Raw genomic sequence first — 15,540 nt, 5'->3', positions numbered from 1 at the left:
AATTTTGATTGTCAAACATATTTTTTTATTCAAACTCATTCAAGCGAACGTTGTAGTTGTAATGCCAACTCAAGATGAAATGGGGTAAAAAATTGTTAGCTGTTTAAAATAACTACACATCTGCTATTGACAAGATTTTTCACATCTTGGGTTCACCAGGTCCAGAAGCATTACCCTCACCATTGTAAGCTTAAGAATCAATTATTCACAACAAAAATTTTGAAAGTAAGAAAGAAGTGTGTTGTTTGTTGTGGGGAATATGAAATAGATATTTCAGATGGTGTTGGGTAAGTCAGATTTGATATATCTAAGGACTGCATTTAACTAGGAACTGTTGAAGTGGCTGCATGTAATGTTTGGTCTTAATTCATAGTAATTTATCTCAATATCAGTTTCAATTTCCGACAGTATTTATCAAGATTTTAAATGGCTAGCTTCCTGAATGGCTTCATACATCAACATTGAACTACTGAACCCTACATTTGATTCTTTTTGCTGTAACAGTTTCTTTTTCCGTATAATGATTGATTTTCCATAATGTTTTTCTAACCTACACTGCAGTTTGGTTGAAGCGAACATTGTTTTCAATTCACGAAGTTGGAAGCAGCAGTATTTTCCCAACAGAAAAGACATGACATAGCCATAGGCTTTTTGTGAGCAAGCAAGTCTTCATGGATGTTACCAATTAGGCTATGAGAATCCTTCTCATTAAATATTCAACTCGTCGTTTAATGTTTTTTTTTTACCGGAATGCTAAGAAAAAAATAACCATGCAAGTCTTGAAGTAAAGGGCCTATGTTTTAAATTCTTGTGACAAAGGAGTGATTTTATTTCTAAATGTCACTTTTTAGCTCACCTGGCCCGAAAGGCCAAGTGAGCTTTTCTCATCACTTGGCGTCCGTCGTCCGGCTTCGTCCGTCGTCGGTGTTAACTTTTTACATTTTGAACTTCTTCTAGAGAACCACTGAATGGAATGAAACCAAACATGGCATGAATGTTCCTTATGAGGTGCTGACCGAGTGTTGTTACTTTGTAGCCGATCCATCATCCAAGATGGCCGCCAGCGGGGGACTTAGTTTAACATAGGACCCTATGGGAAATGCATACAAATGACTTCTTTTAGAGAACCACTGAATGGAATGTAACAAAACATAGCATGAATGTTCCTTACAAGGTGCTGACCAAGTGTTGTTACTTTGTAGCTGTTCCATCATCCAAAATGGCCGCCAGTGAGGGACTTAGTTTAACATAGGACCCTATGGGAGATGCATACAAATGACTTCTTTTAGAGAACCACTGAATGGAATGAAACAAAACATAGCATGAATGTTCATTAGGAGGTGCTGACCAAGTGTTGTTACTTTGTAGCCGATCCATCATCCAAAATGGCCGCCAGCGGGGGACTTAGTTTAACATAGGACCCTATGGGAAATGCATACAAATGACTTCTTTTAGAGAACCACTGAATGGAATGTAATAAAACATAGCATGAATGTTCCTTACAAGGTGCTGACCAAGTGTTGTTACTTTGTAGCTGTTCCATCATCCAAAATGGCCGCCAGTGAAGGACTTAGTTTAACATAGGACCCTACGGGAAATGCATACAAATGACTTCTTTTAGAGAACCACTGAATGGAATGAAACAAAACATAGCATGAATGTTCATTAGGAGGTGCTGACCAAGTGTTGTTACTTTGTAGCCGATCCATCATCCAAGATGGCCGCCAGCGGGGGACTTAGTTTAACATAGGACCCTATGGGAAATGCATACAAATGACTTCTTTTAGAGAACCACTGAATGGAATGTAACAAAACATAGCATGAATGTTCCTTACAAGGTGCTGACCAAGTGTTGTTACTTTGTAGCTGTTCCATCATCCAAAATGGCCGCCAGTGAGGGACTTAGTTTAACATATATAGGACCCTATGGGAAATGCATACAAATGACTTCTTTTAGAGAACCACTGAATGGAATGAAACAAAACATAGCATGAATGTTCATTAGGAGGTGCTGACCAAGTGTTGTTACTTTGTAGCCGATCCATCATCCAAGATGGCCGCAATCGGGGGACTTAGTTTAACATAGGACCCTATGGGAAATGCATACAAATGACTTCTTTTAGAGAACCACTGAATGGAATGTAACAAAACATAGCATGAATGTTCCTTACAAGGTGCTGACCAAGTGTTGTTACTTTGTAGCTGTTCCATCATCCAAAATGGCCGCCAGTGAGGGACTTAGTTTAACATATATAGGACCCTATGGGAAATGCATACAAATGACTTCTTTTAGAGAACCACTGAATGGAATGAAACAAAACATAGCATGAATGTTCATTAGGAGGTGCTGACCAAGTGTTGTTACTTTGTAGCCGATCCATCATCCAAGATGGCCGCAATCGGGGGACTTAGTTTAACATAGGACCCTATGGGAAATGCATACAAATGACTTCTTTTAGAGAACCACTGAATGGAATGAAACAAAACATAGCATGAATGTTCATTAGGAGGTGCTGACCAAGTGTTGTTACTTTGTAGCCGATCCATCATCCAAGATAGCCGCCAGCGGGGGACTTAGTTTAACATAGGACCCTATGGGAAATGCATACAAATGACTTCTTTTAGAGAACCACTGAATGGAATGTAACAAAACATAGCATGAATGTTCCTTACAAGGTGCTGACCAAGTGTTGTTACTTTGTAGCTGTTCCATCATCCAAAATGGCCGCCAGTGAAGGACTTAGTTTAACATAGGACCCTATGGGAGATGCATACAAATGACTTCTTTTAGAGAACCACTGAATGGAATGAAACAAAACATAGCATGAATGTTCATTAGGAGGTGCTGACCAAGTGTTGTTACTTTGTAGCCGATCCATCATCCAAAATGGCCGCCAGCGGGGGACTTAGTTTAACATAGGACCCTATGGGAAATGCATACAAATGACTTCTTTTAGAGAACTACTGAATCGAATGTAATAAAACATAGCATGAATGTTCCTTACAAGGTGCTGACCAAGTGTTGTTACTTTGTAGCTGTTCCATCATCCAAAATGGCCGCCAGTGAAGGACTTAGTTTAACATAGGACCCTACGGGAAATGCATACAAATGACTTCTTTTAGAGAACCACTGAATGGAATGAAACAAAACATAGCATGAATGTTCATTAGGAGGTGCTGACCAAGTGTTGTTACTTTGTAGCCGATCCATCATCCAAGATGGCCGCCAGCGGGGGACTTAGTTTAACATAGGACCCTATGGGAAATGCATACAAATGACTTCTTTTAGAGAACCACTGAATGGAATGTAACAAAACATAGCATGAATGTTCCTTACAAGGTGCTGACCAAGTGTTGTTACTTTGTAGCTGTTCCATCATCCAAAATGGCCGCCAGTGAGGGACTTAGTTTAACATAGGACCCTATGGGAAATGCATACAAATGACTTCTTTTAGAGAACCACTGAATGGAATGAAACAAAACATAGCATGAATGTTCATTAGGAGGTGCTGACCAAGTGTTGTTACTTTGTAGCCGATCCATCATCCAAGATGGCCGCAATCGGGGGACTTAGTTTAACATAGGACCCTATCACTACACACCAGTAAAAGTCTGAAATGGCCTATATCTGTACTTGACTGTACTGATTTTTACTCGACCAGTCTGAATTGGTCTGAATTTTACTCGACATTACTCGACCCCAGTCTTAACCATACTCGACTGTACTGATTTGTACTTGACCCTTTTCTTTGCCATTGAAAATAGTCTGAACTATTACTCGACCAGTCTGAAACAGTCTTAACCCATTCTCGACCTGTACTCAACCTATTTTTTTCAGTCTAAACCATACTCGACCAAAGGTCTGAACAATACTCAACCAGTCTGAACCATACTTGACCAAATAACCTCTACTTTTTCTAAATTTTAACTGTTAAAATAAATTTCTTTTTAACTGACATGACAACCATGACAACAGCCACAATAAAATAAAGATATATTATAAAAACAGATTTTTACATTCTTACATGATTCTCAGATTTATCGAAAAGAGATAATTAAATCAAATTATCTTATATAATAATTTAATTATATTAATTTTAAAGTTTTAGAGTTTTGTTAAAAGAAGATTTTCTTTTACCTAAAAACCACACCTATACTGAGGGTAATTAAACCTTATTAAGGTGCTTCTTATTTGGCATGTGTTTTTTTTTAAAATTAATTTTCCTAAATTCTTAAATAAAAACTACATAGGTTTCGTGGTTACATACAAAAAATGTACAATAGTTATATAATTATCTTTTTAATGAGGTAACAACAGCCAACAAAATCACTGAAATTGTTTAACCTTATTTTAGAAATATATCTATTATTATAATTTGGGATATATTATATACAATATATATCAAAAAGGGATAAAAATTAAAGAAATTAATAAAATTGTTCTTCTGATTAGTGGTGAAGTATAAAGTAATACCTCCTGCTTGGGGCAAACTCATGAAAAAGATCACACTTGGTCAGAGAGTATTAAATTCTAAATAACATTCATTCAAAATTGCAACATCCTGTGAAACTTAAATCGCAAGGCCTTTTGAATTCACCAGATAAGTAATACAGTAATACACAAGTTTAAGAAAAATAGGGCTTTCTTTTTACCTGTAAAACACACATGTACTGAGGTAATTAAACCTTATTAAAGTGCTTCTTGAATGCCATGTCTTTAATTTTGACAAAAATTATTTAAATTTAATTGAAATAAATTTTTACTGCAACTTTGGAACACATTTCCTTTTTTAAAAGTTTATCACAGGATTACTATGGAAGTTCTATTATCATGATTATATTAAATTCTTGGTTTAACAAAACAAAGGTGTCATTTTTTAAATTTATTAAGTTGCTTTATATGCTATTTTATATATATTTTAATAAAAAAAAATGTTCACTGCATTATTAACTAAACTCAACTGACACCATAAATCTATATAAGGCTAAAGTTAATGGTGAAAATTGTCCAGTAACCATAAAATATATCTGAAACATTCAAAAAAATTTTGAATAACATTGAAAATATTAGTCACAATTCAGTTTTGAGATTATTTGATCAGCTTGTTTTATTCTTATTTTAAAGGTGATATATATGTATGTATATAAGTGTTGATGAATATGGTGATGAAGTTATATTATGTTTATTGTGAAATTTTGGTTTCAATCCTATATTGAATACATTTTTAATTTCAAATTGTTGTTTCAAATTTCTAGCCAGGGGAAATAGCTGTTGTTAAAAACAGTTCCTAAATTGATGAAATACAATAGATAGATACAAAAAATAGGTCTAGGTTGATTAAGACTTGGTCGAGTATGGTTCAGACTAGGTCGAGTATGGTTCAGACTAGGTCGAGCATGGTTCAGACTAGGTCGAGCATGGTTCAGACGCGTATAAAATGGTTAAGTACTGGTCGAGTAAGGGTCGAGTACAAGTTCAGACTGTTAAGTATGGTTCAGACTACAGTCGAGTATTATCAAGTATATTTCAGACCAATTCAGACTGGTCGAGTAAAAATCAGTACAGTCGAGTACAGATATAGGCCATTTCAGACTTTTACTGGTTTGTAGTGTATGGGAAATGCATACAAATGACTTCTTTTAGAGAACCACTGAATGGAATGTAACAAAACATAGCATGAATGTTCCTTACAAGGTGCTGACCAAGTGTTGTTACTTTGTAGCTGTTCCATCATCCAAAATGGCCGCCAGTGAGGGACTTAGTTTAACATATATAGGACCCTATGGGAAATGCATACAAATGACTTCTTTTAGAGAACCACTGAATGGAATGAAACAAAACATAGCATGAATGTTCATTAGGAGGTGCTGACCAAGTGTTGTTACTTTGTAGCCGATCCATCATCCAAGATGGCCGCAATCGGGGGACTTAGTTTAACATAGGACCCTATGGGAAATGCATACAAATGACTTCTTTTAGAGAACCACTGAATGGAATGAAACAAAACATAGCATGAATGTTCATTAGGAGGTGCTGACCAAGTGTTGTTACTTTGTAGCCGATCCATCATCCAAGATAGCCGCCAGCGGGGGACTTAGTTTAACATAGGACCCTATGGGAAATGCATACAAATGACTTCTTTTAGAGAACCACTGAATGGAATGAAACAAAACATAGCATGAATGTTCCTTACAAGGTGCTGACCAAGTGTTGTTACTTTGTAGCTGTTCCATCATCCAAAATGGCCGCCAGTGAAGGACTTAGCTTAGTTTAACATAGGACCCTACGGGAAATGCATACAAATGACTTCTTTTAGAGAACCACTGAATGGAATGAAACAAAACATAGCATGAATGTTCATTAGGACGTGCTGACCAAGTGTTGTTACTTTGTAGCCGATCCATCATCCAAGATGGCCGCAATCGGGGGACTTAGTTTAACATAGGACCCTATGGGAAATGCATACAAATGACTTCTTTTAGAGAACCACTGAATGGAATGTAACAAAACATAGCATGAATGTTCCTTACAAGGTGCTGACCAAGTGTTGTTACTTTGTAGCTGTTCCATCATCCAAAATGGCCGCCAGTGAGGGACTTAGTTTAACATAGGACCCTATGGGAAATGCATACAAATGACTTCTTTTAGAGAACCACTGAATGGAATGAAACAAAACATAGCATGAATGTTCATTAGGAGGTGCTGACCAAGTGTTGTTACTTTGTAGCCGATCCATCATCCAAGATGGCCGCCAGCGGGGGACTTAGTTTAACATAGGACCCTATGGGAAATGCATACAAATGACTTCTTTTAGAGAACCACTGAATGGAATGAAATAAAACATAGCATGAATGTTCCTTACAAGGTGCTGACCAAGTGTTGTAACTTTGCAGTCGGTCCATCATCCAAGATGGCCGCCAGAGGGGGACTTAGTTTAACATAGGACCCTACGGGAAATACATACAAATGTCTTCTTTTAGAGAACCACTGAATGGAATGAAACCAAACATGGCATGAACTTTCCTAATGAGGTGCTGACCAAGTGTTGTTACTTTGCAGTCGGTCCATCATCCAAGATGGCCGACAGCGGGGGACTTAGTTTAACATAGGACCCTACGGGAAATACATACAATTGTCTTCTTTTAGAGAACCACTGAATGGAATGGAACCAAACATGGCATGAATGTTCCTTATGAGGTGCTGACCAAGTGTTGTTACTTTGCAGTCGATCCATCATCCATGATGGCCGCTAGGGGGGGGGGCTTAGTTTAACATAGGACCCTATGGGAAATACATACAAATGTCTTCTTTTAGAGTACCACTGAATGGAATGAAACCAAACATGGCATGAATGTTCCTTATGAAGTGCTGACCAAGTGTTGCTACTTTGTTGCCGATTTACTGTTCAAGATGGCCACCAGGATATTTTATTAAATAACGGGACCAATATTAATCCAAATTTGGCCTCAATCATTATTTGGGTATCAGTTATGATTTTTATCTATCTTTACATGATTTCTAAAACCAAAGTAGAGTCAGGTGAGCGACACAGGCTCTTGAGAGCCTCTAGTTGTTCGATATAGCGTTTTGGAGTCCTTGGTCTGTTTCAGTATATCATAGATGTGTGTCCCGTTTCTACAATCTGTGCTTGCAGAAAATACTAGCAGTCCAGTCAAAGGCGTGGACATTGATCTGGTAAGAACAGACCAGGAACAACATGGTTGATCATCAGCTTGGAAAGTATCTGTATGATCATCTAAAATACCACGCTGTGTAAACTTTTCTGAATATACTATACTAGTGTATGATTTGTTACAAGATTTGTGATAATGATACCTATATATATATATGAACAGCATCAGGCGAACTATACTAACTTAATGTCATGGAGTCAGTGAAACACATCGTCTTTTCTTGTATTCACGGCATTATAAAAGGTTCCTTTTGCAGTTAGACATGAAAGTTTTTTTTGAAAATGCCAGTTCTTTGAAGCACGGCTTCTTTTAGCTTGCAAAGATGTCAGCATTAGTGGACTATTAAAAGTAGATATATCCTGGGAATAACACTTATGTGCTCCAATTTGACATTTACTGTTAGAAAAAATCTATTTTTAACTTTAGAAAAACACGATAAAATATCTTTTTGACCAAAATTTGTCAGTCAAAAAACTTTTTAAAACATTGTTCAATAAACCTACATGATACAAAAATATCAATTCTTACATATTCAATTGGCACAAACACGAACAATGGTATAATGCAGTGCTGAAGCGATTCGTCAATAAAAAGTTAATTTACTTCGTATTGGTAAAAGAAAAAATCCAGAAATTCACTGAATTAAAATGTCTATCAAAAGTATGTCGAAAAAAGTGAATTTATTAGAAAAACCGATACGGAGAGGTCTTATAACTTTACCAAATGAGGTTTTGTTACTTTTTAACACAAAACATTTGGAAGATATCGATGTAATATAAATTTACAAATGTTGTTACCACTCAGTGGAAATGAAACAGATTGTATATTCTTAAAACTTAGTGAAAACGAAAAAAATAAGGTTAAATATAAGGAATTATAGTTTTACCAAATCAAGAGTTTAAGGACTATAAATAAGAAACAAAAGTAAACATTTTGTCCAGTTGCATTTTGAATGAAAAAAATCAACATGTCTTTTTCTTCCCATTTTATGAAAAACTGCATCGTAGGAAATGTCTATGACTGGGCAAAAAAGTAAGATTAAGGTATTGGCTTTGCAAAAAAATCATTTTTTAGCCCCCATTTCTGCTGGTCCATTAAAGTCGTAAAATAAGCACCTTTTTCTTGATTTGTCACTCCACTATAGTAATCAATGAAAGGAGTTTAGGATTTACATCATTGAAACATAAACCCAACAGCTCAAAACCCATACAAATTAAGTCATCAACAAACTAAGAACGATTTGATAAATTTTGGTGAAATCAGGTAATGAGTGTCAACCTTCAGTTTCAATGGATCAAATAGAAAAAAAGCTTGTTACAATCATCAATAGGATAACAGTGATACATTCATGTATATTATTATGAAAATAAGCCAGATGAGAGATAAGTAATATAGCCATAAGTTGAGTGTGGGATAGATTTTCTTGCTTGATTTAGTTAAAATCAACTTAAATATAATTTGAATACACAATTCTTACATATAAAGTTAATGAAATAACTTATTTTCAGTCAAGACGGAGAGACCAGATGTTTTCTATTGCATATAGTAGCCAATAGTAAAGGTTAGTTGTCATCGTGTACATATGAGACTTGAAAGTTAAGGTGAGTTGAAAGTTTGTTCAGATGAGACTTGATAGTAAAGTTGAGTTGTCATTGTGTACATATGAGACTTGAAAGTAAGTTATGTAGAGTTGATATTGTGTACATGCGAGACTTGATAGTAAAGGTAAGTTGATATTGTGTACATGCGAGACTTGGTAGTATAGGTGAGTTGACATTGTGTGCATGTGAGACTTGATAGTAAAGGTAAGTTGATATTGTGTACATGTGAGACTTAATAGTAAAGGTAAGTTGACATTGTGTACATGTGAGACTTGATAGTAAAGGTGAGTTGATATTGTGTACATGTGAGACTTTATAGAAAGGTGAGTTGATATTGTGTACATATGAGACTTGATAGTAAAGGTAAGTTGATATTGTGTACATGCGAGACTTGATAGTAAAGGTAAGTTGATATTGTGCACATGTGAGACTTGATAGTAAAGGTAAGTTGATATTGTGTACATGTGAGACTTGATAGTAAAGGTAAGTTGATATTGTGTACATGCAAGACTTGATAGTAAAGGTAAGTTGATATTGTGTACATGTGAGACTTAATCTAAAGGTAAGTTGATATTGTGCACATGTGAGACTTGATAGTAAAGGTTAGTTGATATTGTGCACATGTGAGATTATTAGTAAAGATAAGTTGATATTGTGTACATGTGAGACTTGATAGTAAAGGTGAGTTGATATTGTGCACATGTGAGACTTTATAGAAAGGTGAGTTGATATTGTGCACATATGAGACTTGATAGTAATGGTGAGTTGATATTGTGTACATATGAGACTTTATAGAAAGGTGAGTTGATATTGTGTACCAATGAGACTTGATAGTAATGGTGAGTTGATATTGTGTACATGTGAGACTTGATAGTAAAGGTGAGTTGATATTGTGTACATATGAGACTTGATAGTAAAGGTGAGTTGATGTTGTGTACATGTGAGAGTTGATAGTAAAGGTGAGTTGATATTGTGTACATGTGAGACTTGATAGTAAAGGTGAGTTGATATTGTGTACATGTGAGACTTGATAGTAAAGGTGAGTTGATATTGTGAACATGTGAGACTTGATAGAGAAGGTTAGTTGCCATTATTTACAGGTAAGACTTGATAGTAAAGGTGAGTTGACATTGTGCACATGTTAGACTTAATAGTTAAGGTGAGTTGACATTGTGAATATATGAGATTTGAAAGTAGAGGTGAGTTGAAATTGTGTACATGTAAGACATGAAAGTAGAGGTGAGATAACATTGTGCACATGTTAGACTTTATAGTAAAGGTGAGTTGACATTGTGAACGTATGAGATTTGAATGTATAGGTGAGTTGAAATTGTGCACATGTGAGACTTGATAGTAAAGGTGAGTTGAAATTGTGCACATGTGAGACTTGATAGTAAAAGTGAGTTGAAATTGTGTACATGTGAGACTTGATAGTATAGGTGAGTTGACATTGTGTACATGTGAGACTTGATAGAAAAGGTGAGTTGACATTGTGTACATGTGCGACTTGATAGAAAAGGTTAGTTGTCATTGTTTGCAGGTGAGACTTGATAGTAAAAGTGAGTTGATATTGTGTACATGTGAGACTAAATAGTATATGTGAGTTGACATTGTGTACATGTGAGACTTAATAGTATAGGTGAGTTGATATTGTGTACATGTGAGACTTAATAGTATATGTGAGTTGACATTGTGTACATGTGAGACTTAATAGTATAGGTGAGTTGACATTGTGTACATGTGAGACTTAATAGTATATGTGAGTTGATATTGTGTACATGTGAGACTTAATAGTATAGGTGAGTTGACATTGTGTACATGTGAGACTTCATAGTATAGGTGAGTTGACATTGTGTACATGCAAGACTTAATTATATTGGTGACTTGATATTGTGATCATGTGAGACTTAATAGTATAGTTGAGTTGACATTGTTTGTAATTCCATGAATAGTAGTTATGTATCACTTATACATTGATACTATTGACTTATTTCAAATACATAGATTTTTCTTAAAAAACTATTTGTTGTTGATACATAAATTTCTGTTTTAATGATGTAAAATAATCATATGGTCGCTGACTTTGTTTTTGGTGTATTAAAAAATCTGTTACCTAGTTGTTAGAGAAAAATGTCAAAAATCAATGTTTTATAGCCTACAACACAATAATGTTACAATTGATTCGACTATTTTGTGGTACATTTTCACCTAGAACACCACTTTGAATGATGTATACTGTTCAAATGAAGATGGTGACTATTATTATTTTACATCATAAATATTAGAGTAGAAAATAATGTACCAACAACATATAGTTTTTTAAAGAAAAATCTATGTATTTGAAATTGAAGATTTTATGATTTTAAGACAAATTTAAGAATATTTTTCACCGATTTTAATGTGCTTTCTATTAAAATGTTAACCTATTTTGAAAGAATTCAATCAGTCATATTTCAGAAAATAAAAGAGATAAATGCATTATTTTTTCGATTTTCAGTTATAGTTCAACAAACCAAAACTGTATGCAAAATTTTACCAAAATCTGTGACATAGCCCTTTTACTGTAACTTGACATTAAAACAAAACCAATTCAGACCTAATAAAAAGAGTTCTATAATTATTTTAACTGACTGGATTTTGTTTTGTAGATCCCTGTTCATCAAATCCATGTCAGAATGGTGGTTTATGTGTTGCCTTGTCAGATGGTACACATTCATGTATCTGTAAATTAGGTTTCTATGGAAACAGTTGTGAAATAGGTATGGTGTGATATGAATTTACTATATTTCAGTCTTTTCTTTTAATGTTAGGTAATTAGGATCAGTAGATTTTCTCTAATATAAATGCAATAAAATTTTGAACACACATCAATTAGAAAGCAACCGATTAACAGAAAAGAAACGGAAAAAAAATCAATGAATAGTCTTCAACTATAGACGTGTTTATATCATATATGTCATATATCAAATTCTAAATCACACTCCTCTAGTGTCTAGAAAAGTTGTAACAATTTGAAAAAAGACTGCCATCCGTAACCATTAACAAACATAAGGTATTTTATTTCCTTCTATGATAAAATGAATGAGATAATCTGTTGAATGCTTCCATTGTGATTTCTGTGAGGCCAGTGATAGACTGCATCAAAGTTATAGTGTTTATATTAAGCATCTCATTGCAGATGTTTTGTGTACCCCACTACAGTATTAGTACAGTATAATCATTATCTAGGTGCAGAACCATAGCTCTTAGGTCCTTATGATATATTTTGACAATTTGCTGACCATAGATCTGCACAAATCAGAAAACATTATTAAATATGGACCTTTAGAGTTTTGCATTATAATATATTTGTTTAATTTATATATAGGTAGTTGTCCTGCCACAACATCTAATCAACAATATTGTCAAAATGATGGACATTGTCACACAGATAGTATCAAGAAAACATGTTTCTGTAGACTTGGAAGTATTGGCTCACAGTGTGGACACAGTCAGTATTTATCTTCTTCTTCTAGTAAACATATATATTATGCTTAGTACTCTCAACAAATGCATGATTTTAGAATGTAGTGTGCATTCACAATAGATATACCACAAAAAAACCTTTGGAAATCTACTTAAAACACAAGAAGAGGAATAACAAGTATATCTATTATGTACTGTTAGATGAAGGAAACTATGATAATATTAAAGGATCAAGAATGGAAACTTTTCAAAATGGTTCTGACTTCAAACAATTACACTTGTGGTGATCTAGTAGACTCAGTCAAGCATTGATGTGTATCAACCAAACAAACTATATTTCTATTGGAAAAAAAGATACAGATCGTTGTTCATATGGATAAAACCTAGAATACAATTAAATATGTGAAAAGCTAGTGGTAGTAGCTCTGTTATTGCTTATTTTAATGCAATTCTTATTAAGCAATTTTTTTCATTGGCTAAAATTTTCCCTTAAATCCAGATCTAGTTGACATGTTGTAACTAAGGAGTGAGCTGCCATATTGAATTGCTTGAATCAACAAATGTTCAATTAATACAATATCCAAAAATAAACAGCATCTACCTCAAAAACACTTTTGATTTGATATTACCCAAATTTGAATCGTAGAAGTAAAGTAATAACCTTCAGTCTGAAAGTTTTCATTTCTATGATGTCATGTTAAGCCATGACATTTATGCACCAAAATCATTCATGAAGTTTCACAGAATTAAGGTAAGGTTTGCGTACACAGGGAGATAACTCAAATTCAAATAATTAAAAAATGGAGGGACCCGCCATTTTAAATTGCTTTGATCAACCAATGTTCGATTACTACAATCTTACCGAAAATAAAACAACACCTACCTCAAAATTGGCGTTTTGATGTGATTTGATCAAAATTTGAATCGTAGAAGTAACGTTATGACCTTCAGTTTGTTAGTTTTCATTTATATGACGTCACGTTTAGCCATAGCGTCTTTGTGCAAAAACCATTCATGAAGTTTCGCGGAATTTTATTTTATTTCATAAATGTACATTTTTATGCCCCCGCCATAGCAAAGCGGGCATTGAGTTTTATTCTTGTCTGTTTGTACGTCCATCCGAATGTACGTATCATAGTGTACGTCCGTTTTTACAAAATTGGTTTCCGTTCTCTAACTTTTATTTGCCTCAACCAACTGATATGAAACTTATGCACAATGCTTATTACCACAAAAACACAGAACAAGTTTGAATTTTGATGTCGTCAGGTCGGACAGGGGGTACCTTTTTCCTTTCTCCCATGTCCCTTCTCTTGTCTCCCGCCGTAAAACCTTAAAAACTTATGTATGGGAAGCTCCTTTCAGAAGATAGAAGTGTGGTTTATTCTTTTTTAGCTCACCTGGCCCGAAGGGCCAAGTGAGCTTTTCTCATCACTTGGCGTCCGTCGTCCGTCGTCCGGCGTCGTCCGTCGTCGGCGTTAACTTTTTACATTTTGAACTTCTTCTAGAGAACCACTAAATGGAATGAAACCAAACATGGCATGAATGTTCCTTATGAGGTGCTGACCAAGTGTTGTTACTTTGTAGCTGATCCATCATCCAAGATGGCCGCCAGCGGGGGACTTAGTTTAACATAGGACCCTATGGGAAATGCATACAAATGACTTCTTTTAGAGAACCACTGAATGGAATGAAACCAAACATGGCATGAATGTTCCTTATGAGGTGCTGACCAAGTGTTGTTACTTTGTAGCCGATCCATCATCCAAGATGGCCGCCAGCGGGGGACTTAGTTTAACATAGGACCCTATGGGAAATGCATACAAATGACTTTTTTAGAGAACCACTGAATGGAATGAAACCAAACATGGCATGAATGTTCCTTATGAGGTGCTGACCAAGTGTTGTTACTTTGTAGCTGATCCATCATCCAAGATGGCCGCCATCGGGGAACTTAGTTTAACATAGGACCCTATGGGAAATACATACAAATGTCTTCTTTTAGAGAACCACTGAATGGAATGAAACCAAACATGGCATGAATGTTCCTTATGAGGTGCTGACCAAGTGTTGTTACTTTGTAGCTGATCCATCATCCAAGATGGCCGCCAGCGGAGGACTTAGTTTAACATAGGACCTTATGGGAAATGCATACAAATGACTTCTTTTAGAGAACCACTGAATGGAATGAAACCAAACATGGCATGAATGTTCCTTATGAGGTGCTGACCAAGTGTTGTTACTTTGTAGCCGATCCATCATCCAAGATGGCCGCCAGCAGGGGACTTAGTTTAACATAGGACCCTATGGGAAATGCATACAAATGACTTCTTTTAGAGAACCACTGAATGGAATGAAACCAAACATGGCATGAATGTTCCTTATGAGGTGCTGACCAAGTGTTGTTACTTTGTAGCCGATCCATCATCCAAGATGGCCGCCAGCGGAGGACTTAGTTTAACATAGGACCTTATGGGAAATACATAAAAATGTCTTCTTTTAGAGAACCACTGAATGGAATTGAACCAAACATGGCATGAATGTTCCTTATGAGATGCTGACCAAGTGTTGTTACTTTCCAGTTGGTCTATCATCCAAGATGGCCGCCAGCAGGGGACTTAGTTTAACATAGGACCCTATGGGAAATACATACAAATGCTTCTTTTAGAGAACCACTGAATGGAATGAAACCAAACATGGCATGAATGTCCCTTATGAGGTTTTGACCAAGTGTTGTTACTTTGTAGCCGATCCATCATCCAAGATGGCCGCCAGCGGG

General features: G+C 35.5%; 1 long non-coding RNA gene across 4 annotated transcripts; it reads left to right on the top strand.

Moving 5' to 3' along the window:
- Window positions 1–911: 911 nt before the first annotated feature.
- Window positions 912–15,540, top strand: LOC127737675 (uncharacterized). Of its 4 annotated transcripts, none has more exons than XR_007999748.1 (4): window positions 912–1,008; window positions 3,175–3,506; window positions 6,535–6,700; window positions 14,818–15,471. It is a non-coding gene; the product is annotated as an uncharacterized LOC127737675 (long non-coding RNA). The 4 variants fall into 4 exon arrangements; XR_007999749.1 differs by lacking the exon at window positions 912–1,008 and adding an exon at window positions 15,481–15,540 and having other exon boundaries at window positions 2,996–3,506; window positions 14,818–15,149; XR_007999746.1 differs by lacking the exon at window positions 912–1,008 and having other exon boundaries at window positions 2,996–3,506.

Source organism: Mytilus californianus, unplaced genomic scaffold (genome assembly GCF_021869535.1).
Source record: "Mytilus californianus isolate M0D057914Y unplaced genomic scaffold, xbMytCali1.0.p SCAF_4, whole genome shotgun sequence".
NCBI lineage: Eukaryota > Metazoa > Mollusca > Bivalvia > Mytilida > Mytilidae > Mytilus > Mytilus californianus.
Note: the sequence above shows the minus strand (reverse complement) of the source record. Positions and strands in the feature narration are given on the sequence as shown.